Source organism: Oncorhynchus mykiss, chromosome 30 (genome assembly GCF_057628025.1).
Source record: "Oncorhynchus mykiss isolate SJ-2025 chromosome 30, ASM5762802v1, whole genome shotgun sequence".
In the NCBI taxonomy this organism is placed as follows: Eukaryota; Metazoa; Chordata; class Actinopteri; order Salmoniformes; family Salmonidae; genus Oncorhynchus; species Oncorhynchus mykiss.
The window spans coordinates 14,800,088-14,819,925 of record NC_143051.1 but is presented as its reverse complement, the minus strand read 5'-3'; the positions used below and the strand labels follow the sequence as shown (position 1 = coordinate 14,819,925).

General features: G+C 46.1%; 1 pseudogene across 1 annotated transcript in view; it reads left to right on the top strand.

Moving 5' to 3' along the window:
• The window catches only part of LOC110487979 (raftlin-like), a 57,713-nt pseudogene that overhangs the window by 829 nt on the left and 37,046 nt on the right, over positions 1 to 19,838 (top strand). Inside the window, exon 2 of the transcript XR_016493515.1 lies at positions 13,857 to 14,022. The product of XR_016493515.1 is annotated as a raftlin-like (transcript). The remainder of the gene's footprint in view (positions 1 to 13,856; positions 14,023 to 19,838) is intronic.

The following is a 19,838-nucleotide window of genomic DNA, read 5'->3' as shown; positions in this document are numbered from 1 at the left end:
TGGAGAGATGGAGTGAGCGGGGGAAATGTGGAGAGAGTGATTCCGTGCGTAAGCGACCTGTCAAGTATAATTTCCCGTTTGCTAAACTGCCATCGTTATAATGCGCACCAAGCAGTCCGCCACGTGCGGTGAGCGTGCAGGAGCAAAAAGGCAAACCCACGGAGGCGCACTCCATGTGTCGTGCAAACTCGTGCAATTTACCGTTGGCGTTTTCTTAAAGGTCAAATGCAGTCGTTTTTATCTCAATATCAAATGGTTTCTGAGCAACAATTAATGTGATGATTTTCAATCAAAATGGTCAACCAGAAATAAAATTAGCTTCTTAGCAAGTAGCAATATCTCAAGCAAGAATTTTGCTAGGACTGTCTGGCAGTGGTCTGAGTAAGGAGGGGAAAACAGAAAACTCTGTTTTTGGCAGAGGTTTGGAACTCTCTTATTGGTCTATTAACTCATTTACCGCCAGGTGATGGCACCAGACAGCCTGAAATGTCAGGGATGGCATTTTAGCCTGTCTTTTCAAACAGCTCTTACACTAAAATGGCATTATCATAATTTTCAGAATGTCACACTATTATTCCAACCTCATAGTGTGGAAATATATATAAAATACAGCTAAATAACGTTTGACTGCAATGGGCCTCTTTAAGGTTTTTAAATCACAAATGAAACGTTTCTAAAAATTCATAGGATTTGGTGTTGCACAATACTTCTGGTCCAATTCATGGAAAGTAGGCTAGGCTACACATTGAAATGAATTGGATGACACTGTTTGCAGGCAATTCATGAATGTCAAAGAAGGTTTTTCCTCTTAAGTGCAACATCGTATTCATTATATAGCCTACACCCGTTTAGGTAAATTTTATTTCTTCAGGGATCATGCCTCCCTCTGAGCGATTTGACACTCTCCTACGCTCTCTCTCTCTCTCGTTCCCTCTCTCTTTTCATCCTCTCCCTTGCATCTTCTTCTATATTTAGTGTGTCTTCTCATCTGCGTGCCTATCCCGCACTCGCTCTCAGCGGCAGATGAATGGCGCTTCTCCGCACCCTTGCGTTTCCCAGAAGATTGCCGAGAGAGGAGCATTGGCACAGCACAGAGGGATTATCCTCGTGTGTAATCCGTGTTTGGTTGCGCTGTCATTTAAAAATACTCTGTTAGGAGAGCAGCTCTAATGAGATGCCCCCCTACCTTCGTCTCTTTATCTGTTCTCTCTCTTTCCTCATTCCTTTGCTGGTCATTTAATGCTAGTTTAGTGTTTGTCTGTCTGTCTGTCTGCCTGTGTGTGTGTGCGTGCACTGGTGGATTTAGTGATTTGGAGACCCCAGGCAGAGGCCTGTACTATAAATGGTTTTATAATAAATATGTAATTTAACTGTAAAAATGTAATGCAGTGGCAGGTAGCCAGCAGTTACAGTAAGAACGTTGGGCCAGTAACCGAAAGGTTGCTGGTTTGAATCCCTGAGTAAGAGTGCAAAATTACTAGAATTGTCAGCGATTAGGTGAATGGATAAACAGAGTCAGGCGCAGGACACAGGTATGAGTAATAATCTGAATTTACTCAAAATGTAAGCAATGTTCCAACAAGGAAAAATACAAATATCCAGAGCACAAAGAACGAACCCACATGACAATGACAATCACTCACAAAACAGAAAGGGAAGCCAGAGGGTTAAATAAGGAACATTGATTATGGAATGGAAACCAGGTGTGTATAATGAAGATGAAAATGAAACATGGATCGGTGGTGACTAGAAAGCCGGTGACCGCCGAACGCCGCCCGAACAAGGAGAGGGACCAACTTCGGCGGAAGTCGTGACAAAAATGTAAAAATGTATTACCTTTTAATGTGCCATGAACACAACCATTCATGTTTTCATCTGATTGTCAAACAAATCACTTCAAAAAGTAGGTTACCTTTGTGGGTTCATCCCAAAATAAATAATTCCAGCATCCGAAACCATTTTACCGGAGAGAAAGCATCCGAGCGAGCGAAACAACGCCCCTCTGTCTTACTATATGTAGCCCATGTAACTGATGCTGTCTGGCCAAAAATAGTATGACATGGGCCTTGACGAAAATGGCAGTATTATCAGCAGTACAGTACCTGTCTTTTTGTGAAAGAAATGCTTTAATTTAGGTTATTTTTTTATTTTATTTTCTCTGCTCTGAACACGCCTCATTGCTGCAGCTTAATTTCAGTGAAAGTCACGTTTTCAATCATATCAAGGGAAACAAAGCACAAACTCTGTCGGGGTAGAGTGGAGCATGGGGGGTCCTCAAGCTGTGAAATGATATTTAAATTATATATGCCCAGCTCTTGAGGTCCCTTGATGATGTGAGGCCTGAGGCAATTGCCTCGTCTGCCTAATGGTAAGTCGGCCAGTGTGTGTGCTGTGTGTTCTGTGTGTGCTCTCTCTTTGAAATGATGACACTTCAACAAAAAGACCCCAGCGCAAAGCTCCTAAAAGCCCAGTCCTCTTGCCGCTCCTAAGGTCTCTTTTTACTGGTGGTTTAGATGCCTCACCCCTCAACCTTGTGATAGGAGGATGATGATGATGATGATGATGATGATGCTAAAGGGTAACTTATCTCCACAGGTAGCGCTGAGCAGTTATTAGGGACCACAGTGCATCGTCATCATAAAAGCCCAACTCTTCAAACCACACACAGGTAGAGCAGGAAGAACCAGGTAAAAGCTTGGAACAGAACAGTAGAACCAGGTAAACGTTTAGAACAGAACAGTAGAACGAGGTAAATGTTTGGAACAGAACAGTAGAACCAGTTAAAGGCTTTGAACAGAACAGTAGAATCAGGTAAAAGCTTGAACAGAACAGTAGAACCAGTTAAAATATGATAGATGTTCTTTACCATTCGGCCATCAGTTTAGCCCTCAATGCTCCTTATAGGACACATCACTGCACTCTATACTCCTCTGTAAACTTGTCATATGTGTATACTTGCGACCCCCTGGTTGAGGCTTATTTATGAAACCCTCTTAGGCCTCACTCCCCCTTATCTGAGCTACCTACTGCAGCCCTCATCCTCCACATACAACACCCGTTCTGTCAGTCACATTCTGTTAAAGGTCCCCAAAGCACACACATCCCTGAGTCGCTCCTCTTCAGTTCGCTGCAGCTAGCTACTGGAACAAGCTGCATAAAACACTCAAACTGGACAGTTTTATCTCTTCATTCAAAGACTCAATCATGGACACTCTTACTGAGAGTTGTGGCTGCTTTGCGTGATGTATTGTTGTCTCTGCCTTCTTGCCCTTTGTGGGTTGTCTGTGCCCAATGTTTGTACCATGTTTTGTGGCGCTACCATGTTGTGCTGCTACCATGCTGTGTTGTCATGTGTTGCTGCCATGCTATGTTGTTGTCTTAGGTCTCTCTTTATGTAGTGTTGTGGTGTCTCTCTTGTTGTGATGTGTGTTTTGTAGTATTTATTTTTAATCTCCGCCTCAGTCCCCGAAGGAAGGCCATCATTGTAAATAAGAATTTGTTCTTAACGGACTTGCCTAGATAAATAAAAGCTTGGAACAGGACAGTAGAACCAGTTAAAAGCTTGGAACAGGACAGTAGAACCAGTTAAAAGCTTGGAACAGGACAATATAACCAGTTAAAAGCTTGGAACAGGACAGTAGAACCAGTTAAAAGCTTGGAACAGGACAGTAGAACCAGTTAAAAGCTTCAACAGTAGAACCAGTTAAAGGCCCAGTGCAGTCAAAACATTTTATATATATTTCCACACTGAGTTTGGAATAATATTGTGAAAATTAAGATAATGTAATTTTAGTGTAAGAGCTGTTTGAAAAAATCACATGAGTTTTGGCCTGCCTGGTGACATCACCATGCGGTATAAGTTAATAGACCAATAACAGAGTTTCAAACCTCTCTGCCAATAATAGCTTGTTTTTAGGTCACAGATCCCTCGCATTAGGCTCATCCAATTAGGCCCCTCACTCAGACCACTCCCAGGCAGTCTTAGCAAAATTGCTGTTTGCTAAAAAGCTATTTTTTGTAAAATTTTTAGTGAAAAAAATAACAACAGTAAGGTACTTAATTGATTTGATATTGAGATAAAAATGACTGCACTGGGCCTTTTAAAAGCTTCAACAGTAGAACCAATTAAAAGCCTGTCTCCTCCTGCCTTACTTTAACCTTCATGTTCTCCCTGTGTGCTAGCTAGCATACAAACAGTGTGTTTACAGGCCTAGGGCACAGAGGACAGTGTGGTTGTAGTTTATCTGTGTCTTCTAATAACGGAAGCAGTCTCTTACAGGATTGGTGGAGAATGTGGTTGGACTACTTTATGGGAAAAGCACCTTCTGCTGTTAGAGCAATAGGAGATGTGAACCGAATGGAGGGAGTGAGAGAGGGAGTGGGTGAGTAACGAAGGGAGGAAGTGGGGGAGGAAGGGAGGCAGGAAGGAAGGGAATGTCTAAATTGATGAGAGAGGGCTACTGTATGAGAGACACATGGTAAGGAGTGAGGAGGGGGAATGTAGGGGGAATAGATGGTGGACGGAGGGAATAGATGGTGGATGGAGGGAATAGATGGTGGACGGAGGGAATAGATGGTGGATGGAGGGAATAGATGGTGGACGGAGGGAATAGATGGTGGATGGAGGGAATAGATGGTGAATGTAGGGACAGGATGGAGGGTGGAGGGAATAGATGGTGGACGGAGGGAATAGATGGTGGACGGAGGGAATAGATGGTGGACGGAGGGAATAGATGGTGGATGGAGGGAATAGATGGTGGATGGAGGGAATAGATGGTGGACGGAGGGAATAGATGGTGGATGGAGGGAATAGATGGTGAATGTAGGGACAGGATGGAGGGAATAGATGGTGAATGTAGGGACAGGATGGAGGGAATAGATGGTGAATGTAGGGACAGGGGATGGAGGGAATAGATGGTGAATGTAGGGACAGGATGGAGGGAATAGATGGTGAATGTAGGGACAGGGGATGGAGGGAATAGATGGTGGATGGAGGGAATAGATGGTGAATGTAGGGACAGGATGGAGGGAATAGATGGTGAATGTAGGGACAGGGGATGGAGGGAATAGATGGTGAATGTAGGGACAGGGGATGGAGGGAATAGATGGTGGATGGAGGGACAGGGGATGGAGGGAATAGATGGTGAATGTAGGGACAGGATGGAGGGAATAGATGGTGAATGTGGGGACGGGATGGAGGGAATAGATGGTGAATGTAGGGACAGGGGATGGAGGGAATAGATGGTGAATGTAGGGACAGGATGGAGGGAATAGATGGTGAATGTAGGGACAGGGGATGGAGGGAATAGATGGTGAATGTAGGGACAGGATGGAGGGAATAGATGGTGAATGTAGCGACAGGGGATGGAGGGAATAGATGGTGAATGTAGGGACAGGATGGAGGGAATAGATGGTGAATTTAGGGACAGGGGATGGAGGGAATAGATGGTGAATGTAGGGACAGGGGATGGAGGGAATAGATGGTGAATGTAGGGACAGGATGGAGGGAATAGATGGTGAATGTAGGGACAGGATGGAGGGAATAGATGGTGAATGTAGGGACAGGATGGAGGGAATAGATGGTGAATGTAGGGACAGGATGGAGGGAATAGATGGTGAATGTAGGGACAGGATGGAGGGAATAGATGGTGAATGTAGGGACAGGATGGAGGGAATAGATGGTGAATGTAGGGACAGGATGGAGGGAATAGATGGTGAATGTAGGGACAGGGGATAGAGGGAATAGATGGTGAATGTAGGGACAGGATGGAGGGAATAGATGGTGAATGTAGGGACAGGGGATGGAGGGAATAGATGGTGAATGTAGGGACGGGATGGAGGGAATAGATGGTGAATGTAGGGACAGGATGGAGGGAATAGATGGTGAATGTAGGGACAGGGGATGGAGGGAATAGATGGTGAATGTAGGGACAGGGGATGGAGGGAATAGATGGTGAATGTAGGGACAGGATGGAGGGAATAGATGGTGAATGTAGGGACAGGATGGAGGGAATAGATGGTGAATGTAGGGACAGGGGATGGAGGGAATAGATGGTGAATGTAGGGACAGGATGGAGGGAATAGATGGTGAATGTAGGGACAGGGGATGGAGGGAATAGATGGTGAATGTAGGGACAGGGGATGGAGGGAATAGATGGTGAATGTAGGGACAGGGGATGGAGGGAATAGATGGTGAATGTAGGGACAGGATGGAGGGAATAGATGGTGAATGTAGGGACAGGATGGAGGGAATAGATGGTGGATGGAGGGAATAGATGGTGAATGTAGGGACAGGGGATGGAGGGAATAGATGGTGAATGTAGGGACAGGGGATGGAGGGAATAGATGGTGAATGTAGGGACAGGATGGAGGGAATAGATGGTGAATGTAGCGACAGGGGATGGAGGGAATAGATGGTGAATGTAGGGACAGGATGGAGGGAATAGATGGTGAATTTAGGGACAGGGGATGGAGGGAATAGATGGTGAATGTAGGGACAGGGGATGGAGGGAATAGATGGTGAATGTAGGGACAGGATGGAGGGAATAGATGGTGAATGTAGGGACAGGATGGAGGGAATAGATGGTGAATGTAGGGACAGGATGGAGGGAATAGATGGTGAATGTAGGGACAGGGGATAGAGGGAATAGATGGTGAATGTAGGGACAGGATGGAGGGAATAGATGGTGAATGTAGGGACAGGGGATGGAGGGAATAGATGGTGAATGTAGGGACGGGATGGAGGGAATAGATGGTGAATGTAGGGACAGGGGATGGAGGGAATAGATGGTGAATGTAGGGACAGGGGATGGAGGGAATAGATGGTGAATGTAGGGACAGGATGGAGGGAATAGATGGTGAATGTAGGGACAGGATGGAGGGAATAGATGGTGGATGGAGGGAATAGATGGTGAATGTAGGGACAGGGGATGGAGGGAATAGATGGTGAATGTAGGGACAGGGGATGGAGGGAATAGATGGTGAATGTAGGGACAGGGGATGGAGGGAATAGATGGTGAATGTAGGGACAGGGGATGGAGGGAATAGATGGTGAATGTAGGGACAGGATGGAGGGAATAGATGGTGGATGGAGGGAATAGATGGTGAATGTAGGGACAGGATGGAGGGAATTGATGGTGAATGTAGGGACAGGATGGAGGGAATAGATGGTGAATGTAGGGACAGGATGGAGGGAATAGATGGTGAATGTAGGGACAGGATGGAGGGAATAGATGGTAAATGTAGGGACAGGGGATGGAGGGAATAGATGGTGAATGTAGGGACAGGTGATGGAGGGAATAGATGGTGAATGTAGGGACAGGGGATGGAGGGAATAGATGGTGAATGTAGGGACAGGATGGAGGGAATAGATGGTGGATGGAAGGAATAGATGGTGGACGGAGGGAATAGATGGTGGACGGAGGGAATAAATGGTGGATGGAGGGAATAGATGGTGGATGGAGGGAATAGATGGTGGATGGAGGGAATAGATTGTGGATGGAGGGAATAGATGGTGGATGGAGGGAATAGATGGTGGATGGAGGGAATAGATGGTGAATGTAGGGACAGGGGATGGAGGGAATAGATGGTGAATGTAGGGACAGGGGATGGAGGGAATAGATGGTGAATGTAGGGACAGGGGATGGAGGGAATAGATGGTGAATGTAGGGACAGGGGATGGAGGGAATAGATGGTGAATGTAGGGACAGGATGGAGGGAATAGATGGTGGATGGAGGGAATAGATGGTGGACGGAGGGAATAGATGGTGGATGGAGGGAATAAATGGTGGATGGAGGGAATAGATGGTGGATGGAGGGAATAGATGGTGGACGGAGGGAATAGATTGTGGATGGAGGGAATAGATGGTGGATGGAGGGAATAGATGGTGGATGGAGGGAATAGATGGTGAATGGAGGGAATAGATGGTGGATGGAGGGAATAGATGGTGGATGGAGGGAATAGATGGTGGATGGAGGGAATAGATGGTGGATGGAGGGAATAGATGGTGGATGGAGGGAATAGATGGTGGACGGAGGGAATAGATGGTGGACGGAGGGAATAGATGGTGGACGGAGGGAATAGATGGTGGACGGAGGGAATAGATGGTGGACGGAGGGAATAGATGGTGGACGGAGGGAATAGATGGTGGACGGAGGGAATAGATGGTGAATGGAGGGAATAGATGGTGAATGGAGGGAATAGATGGTGGACGGAGGGAATAGATGGTGGATGGAGGGAATAGATGGTGAATGTAGGGACAGGGGATGGAGGGAATAGATGGTGAATGTAGGGACAGGATGGAGGGAATAGATGGTGAATGGAGGGAATAGATGGTGGATGGAGGGAATAAATGGTGGATGGAGGGAATAGATGGTGGATGGAGGGAATAGATGGTGAATGTAGGGACAGGATGGAGGGAATAGATGGTGAATGTGGGGACAGGATGGAGGGAATAGATGGTGAATGTGGGGACAGGGGATGGAGGGAATAGATGGTGAATGTAGGGACAGGATGGAGGGAATAGATGGTGAATGTAGGGACAGGGGATGGAGGGAATAGATGGTGAATGTAGGGACAGGGGATGGAGGGAATAGATGGTGAATGTAGGGACAGGGGATGGAGGGAATAGATGGTGAATGTAGGGACGGGATGGAGGGAATAGATGGTGAATGTAGGGACAGGATGGAGGGAATAGATGGTGAATGTAGGGACAGGGGATGGAGGGAATAGATGGTGAATGTAGGGACAGGATGGAGGGAATAGATGGTGAATGTAGGGACAGGGGATGGAGGGAATAGATGGTGAATGTAGGGACAGGGGATGGAGGGAATAGATGGTGAATGTAGGGACAGGGGATGGAGGGAATAGATGGTGAATGTAAGAGGGAGGGAGATGGAAGTGATGGAGACAGACGAGAGTCAACCGGGAGGATGGAGAGAGGTGAGCGAAGGACAGGATGAAAGGAAGACAGGCAGGGAATGAATGAATGCCTGTTCTGTGAAGGAGCCAGTTCCCATGGCAATACTTTGTCACTGTGCAATGATGCTCGTCGACTGGAGAGTCTGGTGGAGGCTAGAGCTGTCTGGAGGTCTCTCTCCCCTCCTCTCACTCTCTCCCTGCTATACTCACTCTCTTGTTTTTCTCTCTCACTCTGGTGAGAGACATTGAGAGGGGGGAAGATGGCGTGAGAGAGAGAGAAGCAAGAGAGTATCTCTCACTCCATCTTCCCTCTCTTAATCCCTCTCTCTCAATCCCTCTCTCAATCTCGCTCTCTGTGTGTGTGTGTGTGTGTGAGAGAGAATTTGCTCTCCAACTCATTATAGAAGATAACAGCCTGAAAATGAGTTTCCTCTTGAAGTTATTGAAAATGAAGGCATGTTCTCCATGAATTTACCTGGATGAGTAAGGAGAGAAAACAATCTAGGGGAAGATGAATTATGTGATTGCATCTAAAATGTTGTTGATTCATAGGTGAAAAGGTCCAACGCAGTACTTCCCTCGCTGCAGATATTTATTTAACCTTTATTTAACCAGGAAGTGCTGATTTGAAATCTTTTTCAAGAGTGTCCTGGCCAAGATAGGCAGCACAAAGTCATTACATAATTCCAGAGAGTTAACATGAAAAACTACAGGTAATCTAGTAAAAAAAAAACATTTAATTCACAGGAGTACAACACAATCATAAAACAGCGAATTAAAAACATTGGAAAGTCAAGGAATCAGCCTCAAAATCCTTCCTCAATGATGTAAAAACACCAATCGGGACAAGTTCTTCCAGTTTAAAAGTATTTTGTAAGTTGTTCCAAGCTGATGGCGCAGAGTACATAAAAGCCCTTTTACCAAATTCAGTTCAAACAGTTAGCAAATACAGGACTAGTAGAGAAAATATATTTTTTATTCTGATTTCTCAGGGGTTGCTGCAGCACCCCTACTTCCCGTGGCTATGTGTTCATTATACGTTTTTAACTTTTAGGCAAGCATGTTACTCTCTGCTGCACAAACACACTTCATCACCAGCAGTGAGAGGCTATACAGTGGGGCAAAAAAGTATTTAGTCAGCCACCAATTGTGCAAGTTCTCCCACTTAAAAAAATGAAAGGCCTGTAATTTTCATCATAGGTACACTTCAACTATGACAGACAAAATGAGAAGAAAAAATCCAGAAAATCACATTGTAGGATTTTTTATGAATTTATTTGCAAATTATGGTGGAAAATAAGTATTTGGTCAATAACAAAAGATTATCCCAATACTTTGTTACATACCCTTTGTTGGCAATGACAGAGGTCAAACGTTTTCTGTAAGTCTTCACAAGGTTTTCACACACTGTTGCTAGTATTTTGGCCCATTCCTCCATGCAGATCTCCTCTAGAGCAGTGATGTTTTGGGACTGTTGCTGGGCAACATGGACTTTTAACTCCCTCCAAAGATTTTCTATGGGGTTGAGATCTGGAGACTGGCTAGGCCACTCCAGGACCTTGAAATGCTTCTTACGAAGCCACTCCTTCGTTGCCCAGGCGGTGTGTTTGGGATCATTGTCATGCTGAAAGACCCAGCCACGTTTCATCTTCAATGCCCTTGCTGATGGAAGGAGGTTTTCACTCAAAATCTCACGATACATGGCCCCATTCATTCTTTCCTTTACACGGATCAGTCGTCCTGGTCCCTTTGCAGAAAAACAGCCCCAAAGCATGATGTTTCCACCCATATGCTTCACAGTAGGTATGGTGTTCTTTGGATGCAACTCAGCATTCTTTGTCCTCCAAACACGACGAGTTGAGTTTTTACCAAAAAGTTATATTTTGGTTTCATCTGACCATATGACTTTCTCCCAATCTTCTTCTGGATCATCCAAATGCTCTCTAGCAAACTTCAGACGGGCCTGGACATGTACTGGCTTAAACAGGGGGACACGTCTGGCACTGCAGGATTTGAGTCCCTGGCGGCGTAGTGTGTTACTGATGGTAGGCTTTGTTACTTTGGTCCCAGCTCTCTGCAGGTCATTCACTAGGTCCCCCTGTGTGGTTCTGGGATTTTTGCTCACCGTTCTTGTGATCATTTTGACCCCACGGGGTGAGATCTTGCATGGAGCCCCAGATTGAGGGAGATTATCAGTGGTCTTGTATGTCTTCCATTTCCTAATAATTGCTCCCACAGTTGATTTCTTCAAACCAAGCTGCTTACCTATTGCAGATTCAGTTTTCCCAGCCTGGTGCAGGTCTACAATTTTGTTTCTGGTGTCCTTTGACAGCTCTTTGGTCTTTGCCTTAGTGGAGTTTGGAGTTTGACTGTTTGAGGTTGTGGACAGGTGTATTTTATACTGATAACAAGTTCAAACAGGTGCCATTAATACAGGTAATGAGTGGAGGACAGAGGAGCCTCTTAAATAAGAAGTTACAGGTCTGTGAGAGACAGAAATGTTGCTTGTTTGAAGGTGACCAAATACTTATTTTCCACCATAATTTGCAAATAAATTCATTAAAAATCCTACAATGTGATTTTCTGGATTTTTTTTTCTCATTTTGTCTGTCATAGTTGAAGTGTACCTATGATGAAAATACAGGCCTCATCTTTTTAAGTGGGAGAACTTGCACAATTGGTGGCTGACTAAATACTTTTTTGCCCCACTGTATGTTGTAAATCTGTGACTCTATGCCGTCCATTTTGCTGTTAGTTCAGTTAATGTCTGTGTCTGAGCTGCTGTGAGCCTAAAGGGACTTTGTGGACACTCTGCTCACACACACACCCTGCCTGGCTGAGGTTGGTCCACATTCTCCTCATTCACACACACACACACACACACACACACACCTTTCCGTATTGGCTCAGTGTGACTTTAACCCCACACACACACACACACTGTCGTCTCCGTGCGGCTCTAACCAGCCATGTCTGGCGGGGATATTAACGTAACCGCAGAGACGGTCTGAGCGTAGCGACGCTGTCACAACGGATTAGCCTGACAACGCTCCGCTCCACCCAACTGACTTCTGGAGCCTCCGTTCCTCTCTTCTTCTTCTCCTCCTCTCTTCTTCTCTCATGTTTTCCCGCTCATATCACCTGTCCTCTCGAAATCCTCATCTACTCCGCTCCTCTCTACTCCTCCTCCGTTCCTCTCCCCTGCCTTTCCCCTTCTTTCTCTGCTTTCCTCTTTTCCCTAACTGTCACCCCTAGTTCCCTAACTGTCACCCCTAGTTCCCTAACTGTCACCCCTAGTTCCCTAACTGTCACCCCTAGTTCCCTAACTGTCACCCCTAGTTCCCTAACTGTCATCCCTAGTTCCCTAACTGTCATCCCTAGTTCCTATTGGTTAGAGTGTTGAGCCAGTAACCGAAAGGTTGCTGGATTGAATCCCCGAGCTGACAAGGTAAAAATCTGTCGTTCTGCCCCAGAGCAAGGCAGTTAACCCACTGTTCCCGTGCGCCGAAGACGTGATTGTTATGCACTTCTAGGAGTAGTGGGTGCAGTTAGGCGTAGAGTGACTTCTAGGAGTAGTGGGTGCAGAGTCAGGCGTAGAGAGACTTCTAGGAGTAGTGGGTGCAGAGTCAGGCGTAGAGTGACTTCTAGGAGTAGTGGGTGCGGAGTCAGGCGTAGAAAGACTTCTAGGAGTAGTGGGTGCGGAGTCAGGCGCAGAGAGACTTCTAGGAGTAGTGGGTACGGAGTCAGGCGTAAACCGGTGACGACGAACGCCGAGCACCGCCCGAACAGGAAGAGGAGCCACCTTCGGTGGGAGTCGTGACAGTGATGTCGGTTATGGCAGCCCTCTGATTCAGAGGGGTTAAATGCAGAAGACACATTTCAGTTGAATGCATTCAGTTGTACAACTGAATAGGTATCCCCCTTTCACTTAACTGTCATTCCTAGTTCCTTAACTGTCATTCCTAGTTCCTTAACTGTCATTCCTAGTTCCTTAACTGTCATTCCTAGTTCCTTAACTGTCATTCCTAGTTCCTTAACTGTCATCCTTAGTTCTGTTTGCTTCTTTTCTCATCTATGGTTCTATACTGTGCTCTACACGTTATACTCTTTATCAGTATGTCTTCTCCTTAGCTTCCCTCCTCTCCTCCTCCTCTCCTTTCCTTCTCTCGTCTCCTCCAGTCCTAATGTCGTCATGGTCAACAGGGCAAGAAATCAGTCTCTCATTTCTGCTTTAACTCATTCTGATCAAACATGTCGCTCCCAATCGCCCAGATTTGATTACCAGGATGGCCGTATCCGAGGCGACCAGGCATGTAATGGTTGACACATTCATATTCCTGTATTATTGGTGTGTGTCTGTGTTTGTGCCTGTGTGTGTGCATGGTTGTGTGTGTGTTGTGACACATTACACCCCATGGTTGTGTCTCACGGCAGGCAGAGGGAGGATTTAATGCTCTGATGCAACACCTTGTCTCTGACTGTTATATATTTAGAAACAAGTTTTTCTTTATGCATTTTTTTTTTCTTCTCTCACTCCATCTTTGTTTTTTCTCACTCCTCTCTCTCCATCTCTCTCTCCCCTTTCATCTCTCTCTCCTTTTCCCTCTCTCTCTCTCTCTCTCCATCTCTCTCTCCCCTTTCATCTCTCTCTCCCCTTCCCTCTCTCTCTCTCTCTCTCTCCATCTCTCTCTCCCCTTTCATCTCTCTCTCCCCTTCCCTCTCTCTCTCTCTCTCCATCTCTCTCCCCTTCCATCTCTCTCCCCTTCCCTCTCTCTCACCCACTCCTCTCACTCTCCATCTCTCTCACTCTCTCTCTCTCTCTCACTCCTCTCTCTCTCCATCTCATTCTCTCTCCTCCTCTCTCTCTTATCTCCCTGGCTTTCTCTCTTCCTTTCAATTGTCCATCTCCTCTTTGACTGTCTCTGTCTCCCCCCAGCCCTCTGCCTGCAGGGTGATGGGCTGCAGGCTTCCTAAGCTGCGGAGGGAGGGGGAGGAGAGGAGTCCCGGGAAGATTTTTTCAACCCTCCGACGGCCACAGGTGGAGACCAAGGTGGGCGTGGCCTACACTTACCACTTCCTGGACTTCCTGCTGGGGAAAGAAGGTACGTATACGGACAGACACACACACACTCTTCTAGATCCAGTAGTCAATTCCAATTCGACTCTTAGTCATCAGAACAGATTAGACAGGGCTCCATCCAGATGTATATGAAGTAGCTAGAAGTCTACTTTGGGCCTCCCGAGTGGAGCAGCGGTCTAAGGCACTGTATCGCAGTGCTAGAGGCGTCACTACAGATCTTGGTTCGATCCCAGGCTGTGTCGCAGCCGGCCGCGAACAGGAGACCCATGAGGCGGCGCACAATTGGCCCAGCATCGTCCGGGTTACGACTCGTGTGGCAGGCTGGGCGCATGCACGCTGACACGATCACCAGTTGGATGGTTTTTCCTCCAACACATTGGTGCTGCTGGCTTCCGGGTTAAGCGAGCAGTTTGTCAAGAAGCAGGGTTGTGTTTGAGCAGTGTGTCAAGAAACCGGGTTGTGTTTGAGCAGTGTGTCAAGAAACCGGGTTGTGTTTGAGCAGTGTGTCAAGAAGAACGGTTGTGTTTCGTAGGATGCATGGCTCTCGACCTTCGCCTCTCCCGAGTCCATACTGGAGTTGCAGCGATGGGACAAGACAGTAACTACCAATTTAGATATCATGAAATTGGGGAGAAAACGGGGTAAAAAAGTACCCCCCCCCCCCAGGAACAGGGTGGACATTTATACTGTCATTTCAACATACTCTTGGTTTGAGGAGGCATCCCAAGATTCAGCTGTAAAGTACAGACTAATCCACGCCCTCTCCCTACCTCTCAAAACAAAAGGGAGATGAGAGAGTAGTGTAGTTTTAAGTTTTGTTCTGTGTTTAGGGAATGGTGTGTCTGTGTGTGTCTGTGTGTGTGTTTGTGTGTGTGTGTGTGTGCCTGCAGTGTTTTGGAGCTGTTTGATGAGAAACCCCAGGAGGCTGCTGGGTTCTAAATATACTAATTCTGCTATTGTGACAGAACACAAGGGATTGTGCAGAGAGTGAAAAAAGAGAGTTGGGGAGATGTTTCTGGATTGTTAAGTCTCACCATTTGTCCATGTTAAGATGAATTTTCTTTCACCTTGTATTTAATGGATGCAGGAGGTTGAGTCACAGTCAGTTGTTGAATTTGCTACATATTCAGAACTTTCAGGAGCCAGCTCAGTACAGTGTTTGCATCCCAAATGGCACCCTATGCCCTTTAAAGTGCACTACTAATAAGGCTCAGGTCAAAAATAGTGCACTATAAAGGTATTAGGTTGCTATTTGGAACTCAACAACTAGCAGAGGAAGTCATGACCAACCAGACAACAGCTCTAAATTCAGCCGCCTCTGTTTCTGATAAGCTCAGATAGATGGGAGCACATGCATAGTGTACTGTCACGCTGGTATGAAGGATTTGGAGACAGGCGCAGGAATACACAATAGGGGTTTTTAATATACCCAAAACAAACACGTATACAAAACACTGGGCTGTACCCAAACAAAAGAGAGAGGATAAACCTCGTTGAACGACACGGGACGATACCCATAATACACAATATATAAAACAGCATAACAGCTGCACCAACGGTTAGGTCCTCACACCACCAACGGACATGGGAACAGTAATCAACATAACCATGGAAACCAAAGGACACATATATACAAATACTAATCAGTGGGAATAGAGGACAGGTGTGCGTGATGAAGGTTCCTGAGGGATCCGTGACATGTACTGTAGACGCACGCGTATGTACACACACATGCCCATGCATCACACACACACACATACAAAACCTCACATTAAAACCCTCACAACCTCTCATGAGTGCACACAAACATAAATAAACACACACACACACAACAGTTTTCTGGCTAGGTTGTATTGTCATCATGTCTCTAGACAGACAGGCAGGTCATTTATATGGTAAATTCATTGATGTCACCTGAGCTCCTTACGTCTGAATAGCAGTGCTCTGCTCAGGTGATCAAGGAAGATACTCTCAGTGTGTGTGTGTGTGTGTGTGTGTGTGTGTAGTGTAGCGAGACCAAGAGCGCGAGTGAAGGATTCCTGAAGGATTATCTGATTTTGTGGAGATTCATTCCCAGCAATGGGATTTATTTGTTTGTGCGTGTGGGAGTGAACACGTGTGTGTATGTATATGTGAGAGAGACACAGTGTGTGTGTGCACGTCATTGCGTGCGTGTGTGTCCAGTGAGGAATCGGTCTGTCTCTCAGTCTGACATTGAAGAGAACCCACGGTCAAATTCACCGTTTAATTCCATTTAGTTTCCATTAGAAATATTATTTCACCCTCTGTGACTTCATGACTCCCACACAGTAATGACAAATAAATAACCATGTCTGTGTGCTCATATCCATTCAGACTATCTATACCTATATACTGCCCTAATAAGTGCACTATATAGAGCGTGTCATTTGGGATGTAGCCATTGACTCAGACCAGTGTGACCAGTGAGTGGACTCTGCAGACTACCAAAGAAAAGAGAGAACTCGTTGGCAGAAGAGAGGGCTGGACAGGTTGATAAAGGAGGGAGAGAGATAGTGGGGGTGATGGAGGGAGAGAGATAGTGGGGGTGATGGAGGGAGAGAGATGGTGAGTGATGAAGGGAGAGATATGGTGGGGGTGATAAAAAAAATGGGAGGTAGTTGCTCTGATGGAGGGAGGGAGGAGCCATTAAAGGAGAGAGTGGGAGCGAATAGGTGTGGGAAAAGGAGAGACAGGAGGAGAGTGCGGGTGGGAAAAGGAGAGACAGGAGGAGAGTGCGGGTGGGAAAAGGAGAGACAGGAGGAGAGTGCGGGTGGGAAAAGGAGAGACAGGAGGAGAGTGCGGGTGGGATAGGAGAGACAGGAGGAGAGTGCGGGTGGGAAAAGGAGAGACAGGAGGAGAGTGCGGGTGGGAAAAGGAGAGACAGGAGGAGAGTGCGGGTGGGAAAAGGAGAGACAGGAGGAGAGTGCGGGTGGGAAAAGGAGAGACAGGAGGAGAGTGCGGGTGGGAAAATGAGTCAGGTGTGATCACAGTGACTAAAGCTTCTCTCCTCAACTGACACATCGGGACTCCGAAGTCAGCTGATGAGTTTTAGAGCACGTAGAGAAAGAAACACTCTTCTGACTGATGAACGGGAAGGCTATAAATCCCATCAATCAGAATAGGAGCTTCACTTGGTGCGTGTCTGTCTGTGTATCTGCTGTGTTCGCCCATGTGTGTGTGAGAGAGCAAGATACACTACATGACCAAAAGCATGTGGACATCTGCTCCTCCAACATGTCATTCCAAAATCATGGGCATTAATATGGAGTTGGTCCCTCCTTTGCTGCTATAACAGCCTCTACTCTTCTGGGAAAGCTTTCCACTAGATGTTGGAACGTTGCTGCTATAACAGCCTCCACTCTTCTGGGAAGGCTTTCCACTAGATGTTGGAACGTTGCTGCTATAACAGCCTCCACTCTTCTGGGAAGGCTTTCCACTAGATGTTGGAACATTGCTGCGGGGACTTGCTTTCATTCAACCACAAGACCAGTAGTGAGGTTGGGCAAGTTCTTCCACACTGATCTCGAGAAACCATTTCTGTATGGACCTCGCTTTGTGCACAGGGGCATTGTCATGCTGAAACAGGAAAGGGCCTTCCCTGAGCTCTTCTGTAAGGCCATTCTACTTCCAATGTTTGTTTATGGAGATTGCATGGCTGTGTCCTCGATTTTATCCACCTGTCATATGTAGTGTACATAGAGCTGCTGAAGTTTGTGATGTATTCAGCTACAGTGCTGTGAAAAAGTATTTCCCCCTTTCTAATTTTCTCTACTTTTACAGCAAAGAGATGGTGGAGGTGACCCTCTCAGTCTGAGGGGTTCTGAATGACGATGAAGAAATAGTCTTTAACTGGAGCAATCATAATCTCATTCTTCTTGCAGAGGACCCTGAGGAAGGCGAGGTCATTCTGCGGGCAATGTCCCTAACAGTGCTAAGTGCCTTCATCACTAACTGGTGAATGAGTCCAGCATACTGCACTGTGCTGGACTAGACAGGGGTGGTTTTGATGGGGATGCCTTCAGCATTGACAATGATGATTTCTTGAACCCCATATTACATGTTTTTGAAACTGAATGTTATCAAATCTTCAACCAAAACCTAATATTAGATCAAGGGAACCCGAGGGAACAAATAACACGATTACATACTCATTTCATAAACAAAGTTACGCAACACCCAATTGGCAATTGGGTGTTGCGTAACTTTGTTAATTTGTTGTTATTTCTTAACTCAGGTTTTCTTTATCTAAAATTAGCTTTTGGGTGAATATTGCAAAAAATAGAATCATAAAAGGGGCAAATACATTTTCACGGCACTGTAAATAGAATTTATGATAAATGTAAGTTAGCTCAATATATCATTTTTTGCTATCAAAACACATGATATGTTGAGCTGTCAAAATACATGATATATTGAGCTATCAGAATATAAATGATGCCTGGGAGTGTGTGTGTTTTTGGGAATCTATCAGTGTGTGAGGTGGGAATATTCAGCTCTTTAGAGAATGCATGAAGAGGTTTACTGGTAGAATTTGAAATGTAACTTGGACTGGATGAGGAAATGACCACACAGTAGTCAGACCAAGAAATATTCTGCTCTCTAAACTACAGACATGTCATGGGGTGTTTTCAGGCAGTTCATCTGAACTCTGACCTGGTCAAACATGTCCTGTACTATGGATGCTTTAGAAGAACTGAGATTTTGTCTAGCTCCCAAATGGCACCCTGTTTCCAGCATATAGGACATGATGGGCCCTAGTCAAATGTAGTGCACTATGTAGGGAAAAGGGTGCCATTTGGGATGCAGACAGTGTGTTCTGACCCTGACCAACAGCAGTCTAGCCCGCAAGCTCATACCTCAGCTGTGTGTGTGTGTGTGTCATACCTCGACGGTGGGAACCTCAGGGCTTTAGGACGTGTATTTTATAGTCAGTGTTTGGCACGTATATTCCTACTCAACTCTAGTCATTCAAATATACTGAAGACATGTCAAGGAGGTAAAATAAGCCCTGGGGTGGGAGTGAGTAATAATCCCCACCACCCACTTACTCTTGACGCGCGCACACAAACACACACACACACACCAGTCAAGATTAAAAGAGCATTGGAAGCTCAAGGTTCTGATTCCAGAATTCAAAATTCCCATTCTGGAGTGTAGTGGTTCTCATGCTGGATCTCAGACAGTCTTCTCTCAGGCCAGTGCCTGTGGGTAAAGTGAAGTGCTGATTAACAACTGAACAGTCATTCACTACTTCCTCCATCTATCCCACTGGTCAACAACTCTAGTCATGAGGAGAGGCCATCTATCCCACTGGTCAACAACTCTAGTCATGAGGAGAGGCCATCTATCCCACTGGTCAACAACTCTAGTCATGAGGAGAGGCCATCTATCCCACTGGTCAACAACTCTAGTCATGAGGAGAGGCCATCTATCCCACTGGTCAACAACTCTAGTCATGAGGAGAGGCCATCTATCCCACTGGTCAACAACTCTAGTCATGAGGAGAGGCCATCTATCCCACTGGTCAACAACTCCAGAGGCATGAGGAGAGGCCATCTGTCCCACTGGTCAACAACTCTAGTCATGAGGAGAGGCTATCTATCCCACTGGTCAACAACTCTAGTCATGAGGAGAGGCCATCTATCCCACTGGTCAACAACTCTAGTCATGAGGAGAGGCCATCTATCCCACTGGTCAACAACTCTAGTCATGAGGAGAGGCCATCTATCCCACTGGTCAACAACTCCAGAGGCATGAGGAGAGGCCATCTATCCCACTGGTCAACAACTCTAGTCATGAGGAGAGGCCATCTGTCCC